The sequence below is a fragment of the Acomys russatus genome, chromosome 1 (assembly GCF_903995435.1).
Source record: "Acomys russatus chromosome 1, mAcoRus1.1, whole genome shotgun sequence".
Lineage (NCBI taxonomy): Eukaryota > Metazoa > Chordata > Mammalia > Rodentia > Muridae > Acomys > Acomys russatus.
Window position 1 is genome coordinate 23,611,502 of NC_067137.1, and position 24,990 is coordinate 23,636,491.

The following is a 24,990-nucleotide window of genomic DNA, read 5'->3' on the forward strand; positions in this document are numbered from 1 at the left end:
AAATACACAGTCTTTCTGGTTCCTATCAAAAGCATTCCAAAAGCTTCTCATAAAACTGAACATTTTATTCTTAGCTGTAAATAATATAAAGTGTGTCATGTCAGTCTGATGTTTTAAAATATGTTTTTGGTATTTTTACAGGTTATTTTTAGCTTATTTGGGGATAAAGAATAAAAAATAATTCCTTAATAAAAAAATTGAAATAAGTTACTGTTGTAGCTATCGATGTTATAAGCTTTTTAAGTAAATATTAATCTCATCATTTTACACCATTTGAAACAGTTACAGTGTAAAGAAGAGGAATGAATAATGGAGCATCGCCACTGATGAAACGAACACCCCCAAAACTTGCCCTTTTGTTGTCAATAAAATCAATGTTAAGAAGTTTCCAGAAAAATGGGGTACCCCACCTTCATACTTGAGATGCTGGGGTGGGGACGGCGGTGAGCACAGACTACTGATGAACACGCGTCATCTGGCTGAACTCAGACCACAGCAAAGTTCCAGGTGTTGCCAGTCAGTGACCTTTAACCTTTGCAAGTTTGCCAACTGATAAGATACATGCAGACGTTCAAATAAAGCTCCTCTCTGGTAGTTTGAATATTGTTTTCTCAAGTGCTGAGCAGGATGAGTGTTCTCAGCACTGCAGTGTTTAGTATGTCCTGGTAGCTAGCCGTATATAATGCTGTAGTTTATTAAGAGTTTATGTGAGCTTTCTTTTGTTTTGTGTTGGTTTTTGGTTTTTCAAGGCAGGCTTTCTCTGTGTAACAGTCCTGGCTATCCTGGGCTTACTTTTGTAGACCAGGCTGGCCTCTAACTTACAGCGATCCACCTGCCTCTGCCTCCCGAGTGCTGGGTTTAAAGGCATGCGCCACCACACCTGGCTACATGTGGCTTCTTATTTGCATGTGTGCATGTGGAAGCCAGACATTCCCTGATATTCCTCTGGTGCCAGCTGCAAGCCCCAGGGATCCACCTGTCCCCATCTTCCCAGTGTGCGGTTATAACTGTGTGCTGCCATCCCTGGCTTTTTATGTGGATCCCAGAGATGAAACTCAGGTCCTTATGGCTGCAAGGCACACTGCTTACCAACTGAGGCATCCCCCAGCCCAGTGCCATTGAGCTTCTGTATTTTACCTTTGTTATGATTTGGTCTGAGATGTGCCCCCACTGCACATGTGTTGGGGTACGGATGCTTGTGTAGGTGCCTGGGTGGCATGGTTGAGGAAGTAGCAGCAGGCCTTGTGGGCTATAGTCTAGCCTTGCTTTCTGGTTGGTAACTGTACCACAGTCATGAGCCGCTCCTGTCCATCTGCCTTCCTCTCGCGGGGGTGGTTATCCCCTGAGAACCCACGCACGCGCCCCTCCGCCCTTGAGGTGCTTCTGTCAGGTAGCAGGTCAGTGTAAAGTTAGCTCTATAGCCCCACTCCTCATTCCTTAGCTTGCTGTTTGCGTCAGGGTCCTGCTGTGTAACCAGATTGTTCTTGAACTTGGGATATTTCTGCTTTCCGGGTCCCAGAATTACAGGAGTGCCACCCACCTGTCTGACTCCTGCCTTTCTCTGCTATGTGATCTCACCATTCTTTCCTAAGTTTTCCATTGAATTTACTTCTGCTTTCACACTTTTAATATCCAAGCTCTTTTTCTTATTTTTTTTTTATTGTTTCTTTTTTATATATAAAAGGCCAGTCAGCACTCAGTCAATAAAACAGCATAAAAACCATAGCTATTTAAATCAAAGTGGTACTGATGGAGGAGACAAAGGGGAGATCAAGAAGCTGCTGGTGTCCCAAACCCACCCTCACTGTGGCTCTGTAGGAATCATGGTCCCCATTGCCAGTGTGCTGAGCTATATGGCTGCTGCCAAAATTACTACCTCACACTGAGCAGGAAACACGCGCGGCGGCGGCTGCGGCGGCGGCTGCTGCCGCCACTGCCACTGCCACTGCTGTCTCCTCCAAAAGCACTGCTAAAATAGGAAAGGAAAATGTCTACTTTGTTCCTACTTTCCAGGCCCCACAGGCATCTCCCATTGGCAGAACTACCCAGAAACATCTAGAAGGGAGTCTGGGAATGTACCTGGCCAGCTTCTAGCCTCCTTTGTTAGAACTTCGGAGTTAGGATAGGGACTAAAGACAATAGAATCCGCAAATAGCCTGTTTCGTGAGTGCAATGCCATTTTAACTTTGTTGTAGTTTTCTGTTACTGGTTTTGGTTGCACTGGATTGTGACTGTCTGTTCCAAGGTCTCCTCTCCCTCTGGTTGCTCTGGTCTCTCTATAAAGTTCTTCGGTTGCTAACAATATTTGCTTGAGGATGGAGACAAAAGCCAATTGAGAGCTCTGAGCTGTGTCTGCGACTTGCTGAGTTTGAGCTTTCCAGCAGAATGCTGGAAATTTTAGGGAGCCCTCGTGTCCCCTCAGGATAAATACATGCCCTGAGGAGGCCTGAGGCCTAGATGGTTTTAAGAACTGGTGCTCATATGCAAAATCTATGCACAAACCTTCAACGTGTCCCTGGCTTTGGCCTCCTTACATCCAGAGGCCCTCTACTAAATTGTCTGAGGGGACCCTGGGGAAAGGCAGCTGTGTAGTTAAGACACACTTCTAGGGGGTTGATCGTTTGCTAGTCACCCTGCACCCTACCAACTCTCATGGCCTCGATTGCGGGAGGACTTGGTGGTGTCAGTTTGGAGTAGTGAAGGCTGCTGTGGAACGTGCTGCCTCAGCTTTGCCTCTGCCGTCTTCGGAGCTCCTGAAATCCGTGTCTACTTGTCCATCTGCTTTTTAGCTTCCAAAACTGCTGCTTCTGCCTCTGGTCCCCCCAGCTCTGTGTTTGTGAGGGTTTTAACTCTATACAGAATCCTGTTTTGGCAATTTTCTTTCTTGACATGATAAAGCTGACTTCACAGTTTTCTGGGTTCTGTTTTTGTCGTTAAGATGTTACTCCAACCATTACTCTTTGAAGCTAATACTATTTCCTTGATTTATCTTTTCTTCAAAGAGTTATGTCCCTTGTTTTCAGTGTTCTGCAGTGTCATTATGTTGTTTCTAAATGCAGATTTCTTTTTCTTATTTTGCTTAGCATTCATTGCGCTTCGTGAATATGGACTGATGTCTTTTCATCACTTCTCCCCCATTCAAATATCGCCTCTCCCCGTCTCTCTCTTCTCCCTTGGAATCTCCAGTCACCAGCCCTTCAGGCCGCTCCCCTGCGTCCTCTATCGGTGATGTCAGGCTCTCTCTAACGCCCTACTTCCTAATCCAATCCTTTTAAACTTTTCCATTTTTCTTTCATTTGTTTTCTCCTATTTTGAGACAGGGTCTCATATAGCCCTGGTTGGCCTGGAACTCACAGAGATCCTCCTGTCTCTGCCCCCAGGGCTGGGATTAAATGTGTGTCTTCTGGCCTTTATCCATTTTCTTTATTTTACTTTTATTTTTTTAAGGTTTATTTGTTTATTATGTGTACAGTGTTCTGCCTGCGTGTACACCTGTCCACCAGAAGAGAGCACCAGATCTCACCATAGATGGTTGTGAGCCACCATGTGATTGCTGGGAACTGAACTCAGGACCTTTGGAAGAGCAACCTGTGCTCTTAACCTCTGAGTCATTTCTCCAGCCCCATTTTCTTAGTTTTAATTGTTGTTAGGTTTGTTTGTCTTCTCTGAGACAGGGTCTCTCTATGTAGCCTTGGCTGTCCTGGACTCGCTTTGTAGACCAGGCTCGCCTCGAACTCACAGAGATCCACCTGCCTCTGTCTTCTGAAAGCTGGGATTACAGGTGTACATCACTGCACCCAGCTGTTTTGTTTTGTTTTTTTTTAGTTTATTAATTCTACAATTATTATTTGGTTCTTTTGTTTATTATTGTATTGTTTTATTTTTGAGACAGGGTTTCACATAGCTCAGGCTAGACTCAAGTGTGCTTTGTGGCCAAACATAGTTTGAACTTACCCTCTTGCCTCTGTTTCCCAGTGCTGAGGGTGTAGATGCTCACTGCCATGCCTGACACCACCACACCTGATTTCCTTCTAATTTTTTATGTTACTTTTTATAGTTTCTTGTTCTCTGCCGAAAACTCTTTAAGTCTGGCCCTTTTTCTCCTTAATAATGTAAGCATAGTTTTTGGGGTTTTTTTTTCCAGGCTATGTCTGATGATTCTAATGTTTTGGTCCCTATGGATCTGTTTCTATCTATGGTTTCAGTTGGTTCTTCCTCACAGCCTCTTGTCTCTTCAATGCCTGTCACATCTCTATGAGGAGAGAGTGCGAGGTGGCAGATGCTGTCCTCCAGAGAAGCTCCTGTCTCCCATCAGCTACCTTGAGGCACTGAACCTCCAGAACTATCACAGTGACTCATTCACTTCACAGGAGCAGCCAGCTTTTGCCAGGTGCCACCCTGTGCTCCAGCTCCACCTCCTTGTTGAATTTATTCATGTGTGAATGTGTGCGTGTATATGTTTGTGTATGTGTTGTATAGACTCTGTGTGTGTGTGTGTGTGTGTGTGTGTGTGTGTGTGTGTGTGTGTGTGTGTGTACGCGCGTGCTCGCAGAACCAGAGAGAATACTAGTTGTCCTTCTCTGCTACTTTTCACCTTATTCCCTCGAGGTAGGGCCTCTTACTGAACCTGGAAGCTGGCTGCCCCTCAGCCCCTGCAAGGCCGTAGACAGCAACCCCAGCAACCCTCCTGTCCCTAGCCTCCACCCTAGCACTGGGGTTACAGGTGTACAAGGCCACACCCAGCTTTACTTGAATGTTAGGGACCTAAGCTTGGGTCCTCATGTCTGGCGGGCACTGAGCTCTCTCCCTAACACCTCATTGATTTTTTTTTTTTTTTTAAATATTTTCATACCTTTGGAAAACTTATAATTTCACAGCCTGGAACACCAGATGGAGAATCGACATTCCTGGCTTCCCAGGAGCCTGCTCCAGGCTCCATTCTAGTAGATGTTTGCTTTGCCAAGAGTTGCAATCCAGCTTCTAGATTAGTGCAGGCTGCTAGTAGAAATGATGGGAGACATATTCTCCTACTTCTAGTCTACATTTGTGAGATTTTCTTTTTTTCATGCAGCTTTGTGAATTCCCATGGCTGAGTAGGCAACGCTCTACATTAATTTGGCTTCCTTGGTTTCAAATGATGATGATGATGATAATAATAATAATATTATTATTATTACTATTACTACTATTTACTCACATTACATCTCAATTGTTATCCCCTAGCTCTTATCAGTGTCACCTTCTTCCCCTTCCTCTATGTGCCCACAAGGCTGCCCTGCCAAGGGACAGTAATCAAATCGCAGGTACCAGAGTTCATGTCAGAGACAGTCCCCTCTGTCCCCCCTCTCCACACACATGAAGAATGAGCTGTCCATCAGCTGCATCTGAACGGGTCTAGATACTCTGCATGCTTGTCCTTGTTGATGCATCAGTTTGTGTCTGCCCTCTGGGTCCTTCCATCCCCCCCCGCCCCACTCTTCCATACAATTCTCATCTCTCTGCCCAAGGTCCAACTGCAAGTCCCAGTGTCTGTCCAGAACCCCCACTGAGTGGAGTTTCTCAGAGGACTTCCACGTTGAGCTTATATGAATATATACCATGCATGACTTTCTCGATCTGGGTTACCTCACTTGGGACGATCTTTTCTAGTTCCATCCATTTGCCTGCAAATTTTATGATATCATTGTTTTTAATAGCTGAGTAATATTCCATTGTGTAAATGTACCACAGTTTCTTTATCCATTCTTCAGTTGAGGGACATCTAGGTTGTTTCCAGATTCTTGCTATTATAAATAAGGCTGCTATGAACATAATTGAGCAAATGTCCTTGTATGGTGGAGTATCTTTCAGAGATATATGCCCAGAAGTGGTATAGTTGGGTTCTGAAGTCGCACTATTTCCAGTTTTCTGGAAAAGTGCTAGATTGATTTCTGGAGAGATGGCTCAGAGGTTAAGAGCACTGTCTGTTCTTCCAAAGGTCCTGAGTTCAATTCCCAGCAACCACATGGTGGCTCATAACCATCTATAATGAGCTCTGTATAAATAATAAATGAATCTTTTGTAAATAAAAATGAGATTCCTCCTTATACCTATCAGAATGGCAGAGGTCAAAAGCTCAAATGACAGCACATGCTGGCGAGGATGTGGAGAAAGGGGAACACTCCTCCATTCCTGGTGGGAGTGCAAATTTGTACAACCACTTTGGAAATCATAATCTTGATGGAGAAAATTTGGGGAGAAATGACATCCGTGCTAAACATCTACAGATTTTATTCTTGTGACTTATTCTCCCAAACAAGTGCAGCAACCATTTACATTGTATTGTGCATTAAAGTGACAGAGAGATGAGGTTGTGTATACCTAAAGGTGTATGTGTGTTACTTGGAGATATTCTGCTTTAAAACAACAATGCACACACAGACACAAAACAGTTCGTTCTCCTGTTGATCAGGCTAGCCTCCTGCCTCAGCTTCCTGAGAGCTAGGATTACAGCAATCATGCACCTCCATTTCATATAAGGGACTTGAGTATCCATCCACATTAGGTCTTGAAACCAATCCCTGTAGGCACCAACAAACAAACACAAAATATCCCATTGTGTAGATATAACCAAATGTATATATATTTTCATTGTGTTGAATGCTTGGGTAGATTCATGCTTAAAGCTGTTATAAATAGTGGACATTCATTATGCTCATAATGTATGAGATGCAATTAATTATTTGTAAATGCTTTATAAATAATATAAAGAAACCAATTTCAACTCAAAAATAAAGTTTGAATTTCCACATAATTCTGTGAATACATATTTTATGTACTTTCCAGAGAAGAGGTATGCCTAAAATTATATCTTCAGTCCCCTGGCAATGAGCGTGGGGAAGGCAGGACAGATGAGGTGTTTCAAAGCACCTGTCCTCCATGGAACAGGATAGACTGCAGCAGTTAGAAGGTACTGCTCTGACCATGGCTGTTAACATATAGGCGGCAACCAGACTATAAAAGGGCCAACCTGCCACCACCCACCCCCTCTGTCTTTCTGTCCCCCCTGGGGTGCCCCTTCCCTTTCTTTCTCTCCCCACACTTCTACAATAAATCTCTCCCTATCAGATGTTGCGTCTCAGTATTTCTTTTTAATGGTAACAATAGCAACGCCTCTGGTGCCCGTGCGTCATGGATGAAGAACTAGGGAGCTAGGCCAGAGGCAAAGCCACTGGATAGGATACGGGATCACCAGAGATGTGTGTGTGTGTACATTCTTGCTTGCTACTATGTAGCTGAGGCTGATTTTAAATTTTGAAATTCCAAGTGCGACCATGCTACCATGCTACCATGCCATTTGATAAGCATCCTGGAGGAATGCAAGCAGCAGGGATTTTCCATGATGTATCTCTTGGTACAGGTTACAGAGACATGCCATACTGATTCAGAGGAGTTGAGAAGCACAGCTGCAGGAATCTGGAGACAGACACCCCATGCTTCCTTCTCATCCCATGACAAGGAGGCCAGGCAGGGGGAGCAGCAGGAAACACCAGGAGACAGCAGAGAACATCCTGGGCCAAAGTCTTTGTCAAAGCTGTGGCAACATATCTGGAGGTGCCATTTCTTCTCTCCTTGCCTGGGCAGGCCCTCACAGGAGATGTCCCAGGGCTGGGGGCTCTTTGTACCTTTACAAAGGTACCAGACATTGCTGGGAAATTAAGAAGCTTGGCTTGAAGTCTGACAATATTGCTGCCAGGCCTACCTGCCATCTCCATTTCTAGAGGTAAACTCAAAAGGCAGGAATTTCTCAGGTGACACTGTTGTCCCTGAAGGCCTGAGCTCTTGGGTGACACGAGTTTCCTTCATGACAGCAGCCATGGCTGTAATTGGCACCTTTCTGTGATGGACCAGGATGTTCAGTAGATGTCCCAGGAATAAACTGATGTGTTGGGTTTTTTGTTTTTTGTTTTTTTGTTTTTTTCCCCTTTAGAATTGAGTTTTCAGGCCATCCTCTCTACTTTGCCTCAGTTTAGTCATTGAGGGCATTTCCCGACCTTTGGATTCTGCAGCATTCTGCAGCAGATTCACCACCAGGGAAGTCTCCATATAAGGCTGGTAACGCCCCACAGGCATAAAGCACCAACGGTGTCTGGTGTCACTGCTGCGCATCTGGTACACCAGGTAACCATACTGAGCCCTGGGATGCAGGTTTGCACAGTCCAAAGACACACATTGTGCCCTTTTGACAGCTTCGGCCAAGTAGAGGAAGTCACACAGGGACAAGAGCCCCTTCCATCCAGCGGGACGAGGCAGAGGCATGTCTGTGATGCTCATGAGAGACAGATGGGTTCCTCTTCCCGAAGCTGGCTTAGCTCCACAACCTACAAAGACCTCCCTGCCGGGGGCTGCATGTTGGCTTCTTTTCCTGTTGCTGTAGTAAAACACCTTAACAAAAGCAACTTAAGAGAAGGACCGGTTGTTCTAGTTCATGGTTCAAGTCAAGGCAGCAGGGCCTGGCAGCAGCTGGCCACGGTCTACCTGCGGTCAGAAGGCAGCCCTGAGTGGATACTGTTTCTCAGTTCCCTTCTTCATTTATACAGCCCAAGCTCCCAGCTAGGGGAATGGTGTCACCCACAGTGGGCGGATCTTCATGCCTCAATCAATGCAGTCAAGACCTGTCCCCTACAGACATTCTCTGTCAGTGTGTGACATTTAACCCCGAATCACCACAGCCTGTTCTAACCATCTTGGCTTCTGTGACAGGCTTGCAGCCTCATGAATTCCCCCCCACCCCAAGACTAGGAAATAGAGCAAATCTGCATCCTACAGAATTGCCTCAGAAAGCAGGTTGCCCCAGGGAGTTCAGGCCTGTAAGAATAGCCAGTTCGCCGGCCCTGGTGGTGCATGCCTTTAATCCCAGCACTCAGGAGGCAGAGGCAGGGGGATCGCTGTGAGTTTGAGGCCAGCCTGGTCAACAAAGCGAGTCCAGGACAGCCAACGCTGACACAGAGAGACCCTGTCTCAAAAAAACAAAAACAAAACAAAAGAAAAGCAGGTTATGACAGGGTATTTACCTTCAAAGATGACCACAGGTGTTAGATTCTCTACCATGTAACAGTTTTTCTTGAGAAAAGTCAACCAGGAGCCAAACCCTATGGCGCGTTAGGGCGGAAGGGGTGTGTTGGGGGAGGGGGAAGGGCTGGAAACTAAAAGCATGAATCCCGAGCCCGCAGCCAGCAGAGGGCGCCCATGCACCTCAAGATCGTGGGAGTGGTGTGTAGGGCTGAGGACCCAGGCAGCAGACATGGGACGTGGTTGTGGCTTCACAGTAGGCAGCTACTCCTAAGTGAAACCAGTCACAGTTACACAACACAGGAGCCACATGTGTCTTCTTCTCAGAAGAGCTAGACAGCCCTGCACTAGAGTCTAAATTCAGTAATGTAAGGTTTTAGAATAACAGTAGATGGACCTTTGCGGCTATCCTGCACACACTTTTTATTAAGAATGAAGACATCCCCAAAGAAAGGAAAAGTCTCTTAACTACACGTGTCTGTCTTCCTGGTTCCTAGCCCAGGCCTCTTAGAATGAACACAGAATGGACAAATGGGCGAATGGATGAATGGATGGATAAATGGATGATTTGTAGCTGGAATGTGTGTTATTCTATAGACATTCAGTGACTAGAGGTTTTGAGTTTCATCTGTTGGTCATTTAGAAATCCTTAGTCCCAGAGGATTGATCCATGCAGGTTCATTTCACACTCACAATATCTAGAACTCATGTGCCTGGACTGCAGATGGAGTAGGCACCGAAAATACTGTGCGCCTCTCTCTCTCTCTCTCTCTCTCTCTCTCTCTCTCTCTCTCTCTCTCTCTCTCTCTCTCTCTCTCTCTCTCTCGTGTGTGTGTGTGTGTGTGTGTGTGTGTGTGTGTGTGTGTGTGTGTGGTGTGCTTGCCAGCATGGGCCAGTGGAATCCAGTGGTTGACGCTGAGGTACTTTCCTCTACTGTTCTTTACCTGTTTTCCCCCCAGCAGGCTGTATTTATTTGTCTATCTTATCCATCTATTATTCAGAGGCACTGAACCTGGAGCCCTCCATTTCTGTTAGACTGGCTGGTCAGTGAACCTGTCTCTGCCCGCCCCACCTTCCCTGTCCCCACCACTTCGCCCTCCCCCACACCCCCTTGCCACCTGGCCACTCCCCCGCCACCTCATTCTGGGCTTATACATGTGCACCACCATGCCTGCCTTTTAAGTGGGAGCTGGGGACCTGAACTTAGGTCCTCATGCTTTTATGGCAGGCAGTCTGCGGACTGAGTTGGCTCCTCAGCCTCACAGCATTTAATGCCTCCTTTCCATGGCTAAACGAGCCAGTCAATGCTGATGTGAGTCAGTTATGTTGTGGGGAGTGGGGGCGGGGGCAGCGGGAGGGGTGTTTGTTTGGTTTTTGGTTTTTGGTTTTCTCCTCCCAACCTCCACCTCGGCTTCCCTCTTTACACCAGCAAAGGGCTGGCGTCTGCTCTGACCCCAGCGTGTAGAATGTGACCAACACAGTGATGGGAAAGGCAAAGCCTTTGACCCTGGTCCCCGGGAAGTCACAATTTAAGGGAAATGCTGTAGACGCTCCAGAAGGGTCTGTGGCAGCTGAGGCCATTTGGTCTTTCACTGACCAGCACGGCAACGAGCTCCAGGGGAAGAAATGCTAGCGAAGGCGTGGTTGCCAACATGCAGACAACTGTTGGTGACCCAAGATGTGCCATGCTACAAATGTGGATAGAAGGATTGAAAACTGTCATTGAAGAAGATGGTATTGACAGACGGCATAGACTTATTCTAGCACAGGAGTTACAGGAGCAACTGAACCTGCTGAAGACCATACACTGGGAAGCAAGGACAGTATAAAACTCCAAGGCTACTCAGCACTACATAGAGAAGAAGATGAAAGAAGCCGGAGACAACGGAGACGGCACCGACGGAGACAGGGGACAGACGGCCCTGTTACAAGAAAATAGTAGACGTGCGGAAAGCCAAACTGATGCTGGAGGCAGTGGGCAAGAGGCAATTTTGCACATGGGAATTTACACTAGACAGCATGACAATGGTTGCCTGGCTACAATGAGCAACAGCAACCTTTGACCTCTAGCTGAGCAGATGCATGAGAGCCTCAGTCAAGGTCATGAGAGCAAAATAGTGACCATTGAAAATTAACCCCATGCCCTATCTCCCTCTGTATGTTTCATTCATTGGTATTCTGAGAGTTTCAAGAGGGAGAGAATGTGGTGTCTGTACGTATGTTCTACTTTTGCTTTAATTTTAATAAGCTATTATTCCAGCATAAAACACATAGGTGCAGAAATAATAATAATAATAATTATTATTATTATTATTATTATTATCTGATCTTTTTTGTGTTTGTTTGTTTGTTGTTGTTTTTTTTGTTTTTTTGTTTGTTTTGTTTTTTTTTGTTTTTTTGAGACAGGGTCTCTTTCTGTGTAGCCTTGGCCATCCTGGACTCGCATTGTAGACCAGGCTGGCCTTGAACTCACAGTGATGCGCCTGCCTCTGCCTCCCGAGTGCTGGGATTAAAGGCGTGCGCCACCACGCCTGGCTTCTGATCTTTTTTTGGAGACAGAGTTTCATTCTAGCCCTAGATGACCTAGAACTTGCCTTGTGCCTCAGACATGATTCTCAATTTTAAAGAATTAACCTGTGTAGATGTGACCATTGACCATAGTCACCAATTTGTAAAATTTCTCTAATAAAGAGGCTTCCATGGTTATGAATTACTAAGGAGAAAAACAAGCCATCAGTTACAGAGAACCATCCACACAGGGTCCCAGATCTCAGCATGGAAGGAAGAATTGCTGCCACCGTGTGTGCCTCATGGCAAGGAGTATCAGCAGGGAAAGGCAGAGAGAGTGGGGGAAGGGAGAGAGACAGAAACAGACACACACAGACCAGAGAGAGAGAGAGAGGAGAGAGAGGGAGAAGAGAGAGAATGTGAGAGAGAGAGAGACAGACACACACACACACACACAGAGAGAGAGAGACAGACAGACAGACAGAGACAGACACAGAGAGAGAGAGACAGACAGACAGAAAGACAGACAGAGACAGACAGAGAGAGAGAGAGAGAATGAGAGACAGAGACACACAGACACACATATATACACACACAGACACAGAGAGAGAGACAGAGAGACAGAGACAGACACACACACATACACACTCAGAAAAGAGAGAGAGAGAGAGAGAGAGAGAGAGAGAGAGGGAGAGAGAGGAGGGAGAGAGAGGGAGGGAGGGGGGAGGGAGAGAGAGCACTCAATCTGTTTTACTGGATATCACACTTACATACCCCAGAGAATTTAAAACACAGCTCTGCTTTTGATGACATCCCAATACTTATTTGCTACTTTTCCATGGAAACTACAGCAATGAACAAGAAGCAGCTAACATCAAATTAGAACCAGATTCTACCACAGAACGCAAGAGACACTACAGTCAGTGCTTTGAATTAAAATCTCTTCTCTTCAGGCATTTTCACGGGTACCAAAGACCCTTAGCCTGAGGGCAAGCAACATGGCTCCGAGGGCAAAGGCTCTTTCTTGGCAAGCCTGGTGATCTCTATTCGTCCCCCCAAAATTGTCTTTTGACCGCAACATGCAGGACTCTGGCATGTGCACCTACCCTCCCTCACCTACCCTCTCTACATGATACTAATAAATAAAATTTAAAGTTGAAATAACTAAACACCCCAGCTTGGGAACGCTGTCAGTGGCATCCAGTTGAGGTGCATACTGACGCCCGAGCCTTCTCTCCAGTAGCTTGCCATGCCTCTGCCTGGATCTCTACAGCAGTGGTTCTCAACCCTCCTAAAGCTGTGACCCCCTTTAATACAGTTCCTCATGTTTGTGGTGACCCCAAATCACAAAATTATTTTGTTGCTCCTTCATAACTGCATTTTTGCTGCTGTTATGAATCGTTCATGTAAATGTCTGATATGCAGGAGACCTGATATGTAATCCTGATGAAAGGCCATTCAATCCCCAAAGGGTTGTGACCCACAGGTTGAGAACTGCGGCTCTACTGGGTAAGCACTGGCTCATTGCCTCCCAAGACTGTCTATCCATCAACTGTTTTTAACCCTCTCCATCGAGATGCTACAGAGCAGACCCCATTCCTCTCCCGGCATGACAGGCATCCCTAGAAAAACAAAACACCCCCCCCCCCCGTGACAGCTTCAATGTCGCGCTATTCAAAGTGGCTGGAAAGAGAAGGCACAGTGCCAAGTCCCTCCCCGCTTTAATTCCAGTTGCTGTTGCTGGGATGAAACATCATGACCAAAAGCAAGTTGGAGAGGAAAAGGTTTACTTGGTTTATGCTCCCACATCCACAGTCTATCACCGAAAGACATCAGGACCAGAACTCAAGCAGAGCAGGAGCCTGGAGGCAGGAGCTGATGCAAAGGCCATGAAGGAGGGCTGCTTCCTGCCTGGTTCCCCTGGCTTTCTCAGGCAGCTTTCTTTTCTTCTTCTTCTTTTTCTTTTCTTTTCTTTCTTTCTTTCTTTTTTTTTTTTTTCTTTTAATTTTTGTCTTATGTGCATTGGTGTTTTGCCTGCATGCATGTCTGTATGAGGGTGTCAGATCTTGGAGTTAGAGACAGTTGTGAGCTGCCATGTGGTTGCTGGGAATTGAACCCAGGTCCTTTGGAAGAGCAGTCAGTGCTCTCAACCGCTGAGCCATCTCTCCAGCACCTCTTCTTCTTAAAAAAACAAACAAACAAACAAACAAACAACTTTTTATTGATTCTTTCTGCCTTTCGCATCATGTACCCCGATCCCACTCACTTCCCCACCCCTCCATATCCACCGTCCACCCTTGCTGCCACCACCCCACCCCAAAGAAAACAAAAAAGCAACAAACATAACTCTCACTGTGGAAGCTGTGGTGTGCCGCAGTGTCTTACACAGCATACCCTTTTGCCCAAACAGTTTTACTTGCAAATGTTCATTGCAAATGTTAGTCATTGGTCTTGTTCGAGACCTCTGGCTTCGGCTGCACTATCAGTACTGGGACTCTTCTCAAATATCCTGCTGTTGCCCTGTGTCATGGAGACCCTGCAGCTTTGGTTCTGCAGGACAGACCCTTTCAGCCACTCCAGCAGCTCATAGATGGGGTAGATGTTGGGGTGGGCCACCCAAAGCCCTGGATCTGAGCCTGGGTCCTAGCTGAGTTGGTCAGCCCGCCACCTCTCCTGCACCGCGCCACCAAGGCCCGCTCTCCCACAGCCTCCTACTTTACCCACAGTCTGCTTTCTTATAGAACCCAGGACCACATGCCTAGGGCTGGGCCCTCCCCTGTCAATCACTAATTAAGAAAATGCCTTCCAGGCTTGCCTACAGCCCCATATTATTGGGGGCATTTTGTCAACTGAGGCTCTCTCCTCTCCAGTGACTCTAGCTGTGTCAAGCTAACGTAAAACTAGCCAGCACACTTCCTCTGACCCCTGCCATGAAGCCTCCTGCCATCAAGTCTTGGGCACTTAAGAATTTGAGCATTGATGCACAATTCTGGATGATGGTGAGGAGAAGGGTCAACGCCCTCATGACCACTAGAGGTTAGTGCTAGAAGACACAGAGGGTACTGGGGACCTTTCCTGTGCCTCTCCTCTGCCACTGTCCTGACATAGAGGACTGTCTTTAAGAATACTCTAAAATAGCCTCTTGGCCCTTGTTATGGGTCAAATTGGCCCCTAAAAATCCATTATGTTGAAGACCTAATCCCCAGTACCTTCAGAATGTGTCTGTATTTGGGCATATTTAAAGCAGTTGAGATAAAATTAGGTCATTAGAGTGGATCCCAATCCAATGGGATTAATGTTAGTACAATGAGTGGACTAATTTATGCAGATTATTCATTAATGCATTATTACTTTATAAATGCATATAACATTTTATTATGATATTTTCACAATGTGTATAATGTAATTTGATTGTATTTGTTCTATTATTGACTCTTGTCCCCCACTCTGCTCTCTTCAAATAGTCCCCCTGAACTTTTATGGGTTTTTGTTTGGTTGGTTGGTTGGTTTTGGTTTTTCGAGACAGAGTTTCTCTGTGTAGCCTTGGTTGTTCTGGATTCCCTTTGTAGACCAGGCTGGCCTTGAACTCACAGAGATCAGCCTGCTTATGCCTCCCTGCATGCTGGGATTAAAGGCATGTGCCACCACATTGGCTAATATATGCGTGCATGCATGCATACATACATACATACACACATACATATATGTATTTGCCTAAAATATGCAATATTTGTCTTTCAGAGTCTGGCTTCTTTTGTTTAACATGATAATCTCCAGTTCTATGTATCTTCTTGAAAATTACATCATTTTATTTTCCTTTATGGTTGAATAAAAATTCTTTTGTATGTTACTGCATTTTCTGTATCCATTTGTCTGTTGATAGACTTACAGGCAGATTCTAGAATGTGGCTATATGAATGGTGCAGCAATAAACACGGATGCGCAAGTGTTTCTGTGGTCTGCTGACTTACGGTCTTTTGAGTATATACTCAGGAGAAGTATAGTTGGACCATATGGTAGTTCTATTTTTAGTGTATTTTTGGAGGACCCTCCAGACTGATTTCCATAGTGACTGCATTCATTTACATCTTGACTAAGAGAATATAAGGATTCATCTTTACCAGCCCCTGCTTCCTCACCAGCATTTGTGCATGTCTATGTGTGACTGTCTGTCTGTCTGTCTGTCTATATGTATGTGCGTGTGTATCCAAGTCTATTTGTCTCAGTGTGTGGGTTTCTGTTGTGTTTGTCTGTCTGTGTCTGTCTCTCCGTGTATATGCCTGTCTGTCTGTCTGTCCATCTGCCTGTATGTACATGTCTTGATGTGTTTGTGTCTGTCTGCGCCTATTTGTCTCTTTGTATTTCTGTCTGTGGCTGTCTCTCCATGTGTGTCTATCTGTGTGTGCATATGTCTGTGTGTGCATGTAGCTGTGTGTGATATGTATGTATGTGTGTGTATGTGTGTCTGTCTGTGTATGTATGTATGTGTGCGTGTGTGTATGTGTCTGTCTGTGTCTTCCTGTGTCCATGTATATATGTATGTGTGCGTGTGTGCATGTGTCTGTCTGTGTCTTCCTGTGTCCACGTATATATGTATGTGTGTGTCTGTCTGTCTGTGTGTATGTATGTATGTATGTATCTGTCTGCCTGTCTGTGTCTATCTGTGTATGTTTGTTTATCTGTCTGTGTGTTTCTATGAAATAGCCATTCTAACTGAGATGAAAACTCCACATAGTTTTGCTTTGCAATCCCTCATGGCCACAGATAGTAACATGTTTTCAAAGAGAGGAAGGGTATCCAGAGACAGAGGGAAACCATGTGGCAACATGGGGTAAAGATGGCCATCTGCAAACCAATGAAGCACCTGCGGAGAAATCAACTCCTATTACACTCGATCTCAGGCTTGCAGCCTCCAGCCCTGGACTTCTGCACTATGTCAGAACTCTGGCAGCCTCAACAGGCAACGACACAGCTCTCTCCTGAGCCTCCATAGTGTAGAGGCAGCACAGAAACCGCCTGAAGTGTGCCCATGGAAACAGACCCCGGGCCATCCCAGGGTCCCTGTATGGAGGAAAGAAGAGGAGGAGAACCACCCTAGCAGCCATGAGACAGCAGCTTGGTCCATTCAAGTGAAGACCTGGGAGGGCTGGACCCTGAGCCCTGATCAGGAGGGAAGCCTGGACCCTGAGCCCTGATCAGGAGGGAGCCCAGACTCTCAGGATCTGCTGAAATCTGCAGAGAAAGCATTCTGTGTCCAATAAGGGAATTGCAGAAATGTGATGGGACAAGAGACCTGAAATGCCACTGCTTGACCCTAATTCCAAGGTGACAAAAACAACAGTGGGGAGAAGAGGAACAGAAGACTGGGGAGGCAAATACGAGCAAAACACAGTGTGAAAACGTCACCTGGAAGAAACTCAATTTTCCAACTTTAATTTTTTTAAATCTGATCTAAAAATTCAACAAAAGGGGGGGGGCAGGCAGCATTAGCCCTTCACACTGGCAGCAGACATTGGATAACAAGGACGGTGAGAAGACCCAGAGGTCAAGTACACTGACCGAGAACCTTCCGATTCCAGGATGTTCTTGTGAGCTGATAGTCCTGCCTTCCCAAGGACACCTGGGAGTGGATGTCAAGAGCCATGCTTTCCCCAGGAAATAGTAAAGCATTTGGGTGAAAAGATGGAACCCTGACTTCCACCCTCTAGCTCCATGACCCAAGCAAGGCCACCCCCTTTTCTTGACGATGACAGACCCTCCCCCACTGGAGCTGTGTCTTTGTGAGGATGAGAAAGTGCCCGGAGAGCTGAGTGCATGGGACCCACTTTCATCATCACCGCTCTGTAGTTCTAGAAGGCCCAGAATTGGTGTTAGTTAGCGTAGGTCAACTCAAGAGGATCCAAGCTGCAGTGGTAATTATCAGGAAAAGCGGTGAGACGGCTCAGGAGGTAAGGTGCTTGCCCCTAAGCCTGACAACCTGAGTTCAATCACCTGACTTCCACACACCATAGTGTTTATATCCCTGCACATGAATACATCTACATACGAATGAATAAATAATAAACAATGTCATAAGATATAGTAATTACCAGGAGAGGACAGCCTGGGACAGCACAAGTAGCATGGTGACATAAGCTGGGTGTCTGCCTCAAACTGCTTTCACACAGAACACTGCTTCAGGGTCACACATGAGAGGTCACACAGGGAAGCAGGGACAATAAGGAGGCCAGGCTCAGGGCCAGGAGCTCACAGGGTTTAAGCAATTCCGAAAGGTTGTTGTTAGCTACTGAACAGGATTGGTCACCCTCAACTGCAAAGCAGGGAGACTAATTAATGTGCTGTGACATCCCGGATTTACTTGGTGCCTTCCTGCTGAGCGCATCAAAGTGATTCAAAACAAGTCTCCCTAAACTTCTTGAGAAAAGGCCACCAAAGAAAACTCCATCTCATCTACAAACTAACTTCCTTCATCTACTAACAGACATCATCTGACATCGATGGATGTCAGAGCCAGGTCCCCGAAGGCCAGAACAAGGCTGGGAGTGGCCTCCGAGCAGCACCCAGGTGCCTGTTTTCTCCTTACCAAGATAGCCAGCATTTCTCCTGTGTTCCCAGCACCTTCCCCTCATCTGCTCCTTCAGGACTCTCCTACACACACACACACACACACACACACACACACACACACACACACACGCACACACACACATGCACACACCCCTCTACTGCCTGCCTTTACCTTCTGGCTTCCTGCAAGGGCTTTTCTCTTTGTACACACACACATGCACGCACACACGCACAGGCACACACACATGCACACACGGCCCTGACCCTTCCTAGCCCAACACGCTTGCATTTACCTTCACCTGTCACTCTTTTACTCTACTCCCCAGCTACTACCTGCTCTATGTGAAAATAACCCCACACATGCAGCGGGTACAGCGTTCCTGCCCTGTAATGCCCGTGAGACTGGCTCCGTTACCCCAGCTTCCTTGGCAGTGTTTTTCCTGCTTGGGACACCAGGGAAATCCCAGGGAAAAGCCAGAAGGAAATCCCAGGTTTCCTTTGTCCCTACACATTCCCCCGTATGTTCTCCTGAGGTGTCTGTCACCTCAGACATGTAAATGTAAAGAAACGTCTGTTCACTGCAGGTGGAGAGGGCAATGGTAGACCTAAGTCCCGCTTGGGGAACCAACCTGGGTGTTGGAGTTACTTGCAGGAGGCTCCTGGGCAGCCACATTGCTGTAAAGGCAATTGTTTCCCTTCTGTATTGTTGCTATCAGAATCTTAGGAAGTGAGTGGACTTGAGAAATGCAGTGAGAAGTTTGTTTGTTTGTTTGTTTGTTTGTTTGTTTGTTTGTTTTAAAACACAGAAATATGAGCTCACAGAGACTGAACCACCAACCAAAGAGCATGCATGGACTGGACCTAGACCCCCCTACACATATGTAGCCCATGTGCAGGCTGGTCAACATGTGGGTCCCCAAATAACTGGAATAGGGCCTGTGTCTGGCTCTCTTTCCTGCCACTGGATCCATTTTCCCAGCCAAGCTTCCTTGTCAGGCCCCAGTGGGAGAGGACACACTTAGTCCTGCTGTGACATGAGGTGCCAGGGTGGGTTGATACCCTTTGGGGGCCTCCCCTTCTCTGAGAAGGAGAGGGGGATTTGGGAGGAGGAGGCATAAAAGTGGGGCTGGAAGGAAAGGAAGGAAGAGGGCTGGGATCAGGCTGTAAAGTAGTTAAAATAAAAAATAAAAATCAACAACAACAAAACAAAAATCAGAAATATCATGAAAATATATTTTTGTTTGGGTTTGGTTTGGTTTGGTTTTGGTTTTTTAAGACAGGGTTTCTCGGTGTAGCCTTGGCTTCCTAGACTCACTTTGTAGACCAGGCTGGCCTCAAACTCATAGAGATCCTCCTGCCTCTGACTCCTGAGTGCTGGGCTTAAAGGCATGCACCATCATGCCTGGCATGTTTTTGTTTTTAACCCAGGTGTGGAGCTATGACGCTACTTTGAAGCAGCTGACTATGATTTTCCCTGTGCTTGGGGGTGGGGTGGGGTGGGTGTGGTTTTGCCAGCTTCAGATAGCTTCTACACGTGTGTGACGTTCGGAACTCTGGAAACTTTTCAGAGGCTATAGAAATGCTAGAGGCTCGATAGGTGGGGTGGTGGCTGGCTGGTTGGATGCTGTTGGTTGCTGTTTGTTAAGTAGCTTTGTGCAAAGAAGAAACAACAAGAAATTAGATATCCTGACAGCGAAGATCGAACTTGCTCCAGGGAATTTGACACCCCTGATCAGCAGGGTAGCCGAACCCCCCCCCCCACTTCTCCTCTATCCTTTCTTCTCTCCTGTCTAATATTCGGGGAGGGGGGGGTTGAAAGTGTAGAAGAAAAGGGGTGGAGAGGATGGAAGAAAACCCCGGAAGCAGCAAACACTGGCTCCAGAGAAGGTCCCATAAAGACCTCCAGAGCCTCCCTGAAGGGTCTATGCTCCAGCAAATGGCCCTGGGGTTGCCTTCTGGGTCATCACATTGTTTCAAGACAGTGGTGGCCATGTACAACCTGGAGGGGACAGCTATGATGCACGAGGGGCCTCAGCGGATGGGCCCCCAAACCACCTGTCTGGTTCTTGGACCTTCCCAGATTTGGATTTCGGGTTTTCTGTCGCATCATCTCACAGTCCCACGGGTTCCTCAGCCTCCCAGGTCCTTCTGATGCAGTGTTTCCACACTGGGACTCTCTGCCTTCTCCTCAGCCAGTTCCATTCTTCTTTGCCTTCCTCCAAGAGTGCTGACGTCCTCAGCTGCCCCTGGCAGCTTGTCCTCAGGTACAGGCAGGTCACTGATCTTAAGATCCTTCCTTGCCCTTCAGGCCATCACTCTTTTTTTTTCCCCCTCACTTCACAGGACCGAACACTCCAGCTCTGGGTCCCCAAGATTTTTGCACACACTATAGCATTGATCCCGTTTTAAGGAGAACAAATAGCCTAAGGGACAAGCGGTTAGGCAGATCCATAACTGACGGCAAACTTCCAGCTTTCCCTCTCTTTTCTTGTACCCGCAGGGCCACTGGCTACTTTCTGGTTAACCAGTCCAGCCTAGTCAGACAAGCCAGGGCAGAACCTGGACATATTTACCCTAAGATGTGGGCCCTACCATTTACCCTTTGTCTAAACAGTCCTGAGTTAGGAGGATAGGACCCATACCCAGCCATCAAAGGCCCTTAAGACCTGGTCTTCCAGGAGAGACGGGACTCTGGCTCTGTCTTGTGCTCTTTTTGTGTGCCCCGGAGGGTTCCTCTGCTTCTCCACCTTAAAGAACCGTTTCCACCTGTTCCTTCCCCCGTCTGCCACCTGCCTTGTCTGAGGCTTTCCCTGCTGCCTGCAGCACTTTGGTTCTTCAATTAGCAGTAAAAGTGAACCTGACCCAGGCCAATTCTCAATTCTGCCGTCCCGTTTAAAACCCCATCTTCCCAACCTGAATACCACAGTCAGCCACGTCCCACTACAGGGAGTACCACGAGAAAAGCCACCTTTCCTGATGGGCTCCCTCTACCCGGCTGAACTTGCTTGTGACGCCAGGGTCCTCCCTCTCTGACTGACCAAGACTTTGGGGCTGCCAGCCTCATCAGGAAGAGCTGGAATTCACTGCTGGGCAGGAGCAACGGCAGTCATGGGGCTCTCTCTGGTATGCACGAGAGCAGATCATCTCTGCCACACCCGAGAACCTTTGTCACCTCCAAGCGTGAAGACTGTTCACATTCGTGATCTCCCGACCCACCCACTGACCACACCCCAGTTCCTTCTCTCCAGGGAGCTGGGCTTCGAAACCCCAGCCGCACAGTCTTTCTCTCTGCTTCTGGCAAGTGTCTGCCTTCTTTGCCAAGGAAATATTCATGTGGCGTCTTCTCAGGCACAGCTGCCCATGATTAAAGCTGATAAAAACCACTCTTTGATTTTGCCCTTCATTATGGTCATTTATGTTTTTCAGCAAACTGACACTTGAGAATGCGCGTCATCCACAGGACCGCAAAGGAATCCTCAAGACCCTCCCGCGGGGGAGGGTCAAAACTATCTTCACAATTATACTAAAACATCGATTCTTCCCTCTTATTTTCTCTTGAGTGTTGAACAAGATTATAAGATGTTTGGGAAATGAGACCGCTTGCCAAAGCAGATACGCCAACCCAGCAGTCTTCTCCTCAGCTAGGGAGAACGTTAGAAACGATGACGCTTCTGATTTTTGTGGAAAAACGTAGTATTTTTCATAAAATATGTGTGATTTCATCATTCCCAACAAACAGTTTTTTAAAATCTTGAATTAATTTTCTGTATTGATTATCAATAAATGTAGCCCACATGAGCAAAAGCTCTTTGGGAGCCTCAATAAATTTTAATGTTTCCAAAGGTTCCTAAGACCAAAAATGCCTGGAAACTGTTGAACGATGAAAAATTACTCTTTATTTTTTTTTTAAGGCTGCATACACAGTCTTATTATTATTTTCACCATTGTCTGTAGAATGTTCTCAACTACAGGTATCAGTGACAGCTGATAGCCAAACTTCTATTTCACAGAGAAACTTAATGGTTGGATAGGGAAGACATGCCTCCTGCCACATGCATATTTTCTGAAGAACACATATAATGCTTTGTGTAGCTGAACACACTCCTTTTATATCTCTTCACAGTGACAAAAATACTATCTTCATCCAAGTGTGGTGGAGCACTTCAGGAATCCCAGCACTCAGAAGACGGGAGCAAGAGGACCAGACGGTCTCAATTATCCTTAGCCACACAGTAAGTGCTAGACCAGCCTGGGATTCAGGGAGACCTTGTTGCAGAAAGAAAGAAAGAAAGAAAGAAAAGAAAAGAAAGAAAGAAAGAAAGAAAGAAAGAAAGAAAGAAACCCTCTGTTGCTGTGTTATTTTTCTCCTCATTATAACAAAATACCCAAGGGAAGCAACTTAAGGAAGGAAGGGGTCGTTCTGGCTGTGTCTGAAGGGAAGGCACGGTGCCGGGACATTGCCCGTGTCATGGCACCCACCATCAGGAAGCAGAGAAAGAGGGGGAACCCTGTTACCCTTTCCCCTGTTAGTCAGCCCATAGGATGGCACCACACAGATTGAGGATGGGTCTTTCCCGAGTTAAATTTCCTTTGGGCATTCCCTCACAGACACAGCCAGAGGCGTGTCTCCCACGTGACTCCAAATCCAGCTGACAACGGAGACTGGTCATCTCACATACCTCAAAGCTAGAGCTACTCTGTAATGTACAAAGCACCAACCCCTATATAACACATAAGAATAAGCACGATATCTGACTGTAAAATTACCTTAGTAATTATATATCAGTATTCTACAGCATCTGGAATTAAGTAATCCATGGCTATTAACTAACTCTATTAGAGTTTGGCCTAAGGTTTTTAACTACCCAAATATCATAGTAAAACTACTCAAGATAACATCTACAGAATTCTATTGCAGTCAGTGTAAAAGCTTATGTCACTGACATGCAGACTCACACAGACACACATTATTTGCAATAGCTTGTAAGGTATGTGTACACTTAGGGGCTGACATTCAGCTCAGTGGTTAGAACACTTACTTCGAATGTACCAGTCTCTGGTATTACCTGATTGGTTGATTAACTGATGGATTGCGTGTTGGACAAGAGATTGGATGCAGGACCTTGTATGTACTAGGCAGGTGCTCTACCACTGATCTCTAACTCCAGCCCAGTGGTTAAGTCTCTGGGTTCTATCCCTCGCATTAAAGAAAAAAAATGCTTGCACTTTAACAATGAGCAATCACAAAAATGACCAGTTCTGAGGTCAAAGAGATGCTTTTCTTCCCAAAGGGTATGATGGTCTCAATGGACTTGTACCTAAAATAGCCGCAAAAACAAAAGAAATTAAGTTCTCTCATCCATCTATGGCGATTCTCAAATGATCAAGCTAGAAATGCACATTTGCAGCTATTGTTGCCACCAAGGGACTAGCATTGGCCTGGTGGGCATGAGAAGCAAGACACAACCTGTAGAGAGGGTGGTGAAGGGGAGGCCACTCAAGCTCAGCTCAGGGTGCTGTTGAATATTTCTTAAATTCTGTTCTGTGAGCCTTTAAAGCCCCCAGTAATTGAAACAGAGACCTATTTGTTTATTTAAACAGCTTTAAGCACAATAACTGGGCATGTATGATTTAAACTAATTTTCTAAGCTACTCTGGCCTCCTCCCAGCTGCACTCCTAAAGATACTTGTCAATATGCCATCCTGTCTGGGCTGTATCTGCTCCATCAGGCCATGTGTTCTCTCTCTCTCTCTCTCTCTCTCTCTCTCTCTCTCTCTCTCTCTCTCTCTCTCTCTCTCTCTCTCTCTCTCTCCCCTCTCCCAGTCCCTTACTTGACCTCTGCCAGGGGACTGAAGCTCTGCCTACCTCTATTCTGTCCAGGAACTGGCTGTCAGCAACTTTATTAACCAGAGATAACTGGGAAGCAACGTTTATGCGACATTACTTGGTGCACATGAGAATGCACTTGGTGCACATGAGAATGCACTTGGTGCACATGAGAATGCACTTGTCTGGATTGCAACCAAATCCTTGGGGGCGGGGATAGTATTTAACATTTGAATACACAGCAGCAGCATCAGACCAACCCCAGACATTTTTTTTTTGGGGGGGGAAGTGTTATGGTTTGAATTAGACATGCTCCCAGAGGCTCATGCGTTGAACAAGATGTAAAACACCACTGCCGCTATGGAGAGAGCTGCCCTTGCCACAGTGCCTTCCTCACCATGATGGCTGTGCCCTTTGAAACCATCAGCCCCAGTAAATCTCCCACAAGTTGCTTCTGCGAGATATTTTGTCAGCAATGAGGAAAGTAACTGGATATAGGGCATCACGCTGAAGGCCAAGGAGAGACAGGCAGCATCGGTAGTCTTTGGGTGAGCTTCGCTGGCTCTGTCAGGAGACTTCATCAGGCACCTTGGCAAGACCCCGACAGCCATTAAAGGGCAATGGCTAAAATACACTTTCAAATGACAAAACTATGACTCACGATTGGTTAAGAATATAACAGGAACACGTATCAAATACTTATTTAACTCATTCATTGAGATGGGAACCCATAAGTTACACAAATTGGGTCAGACAAAAATCCAAAAGACAGAAAACCGGGAATACTGAAAAAGATTTGCTATCAGAGGCAAGACTGGCTTCTTCCATGGGGCCAGAGTCAGTTTTATCTTTCCCAGGTAAAACCCATTTTCTGTCCTACAGACAAGCATCCTTTGCATCACAGTGGGCACCCCACAAGTGGGTTTCTTCTATTGCTGAGCTGCAAAGTGTCCAAAAATAAAGAATAGTGCAGGTTCCTACGAACTACAGAGCCTAGGAAGGATCTTCTAAGAAATCTGAGTCAAGTTTTTAAAAGT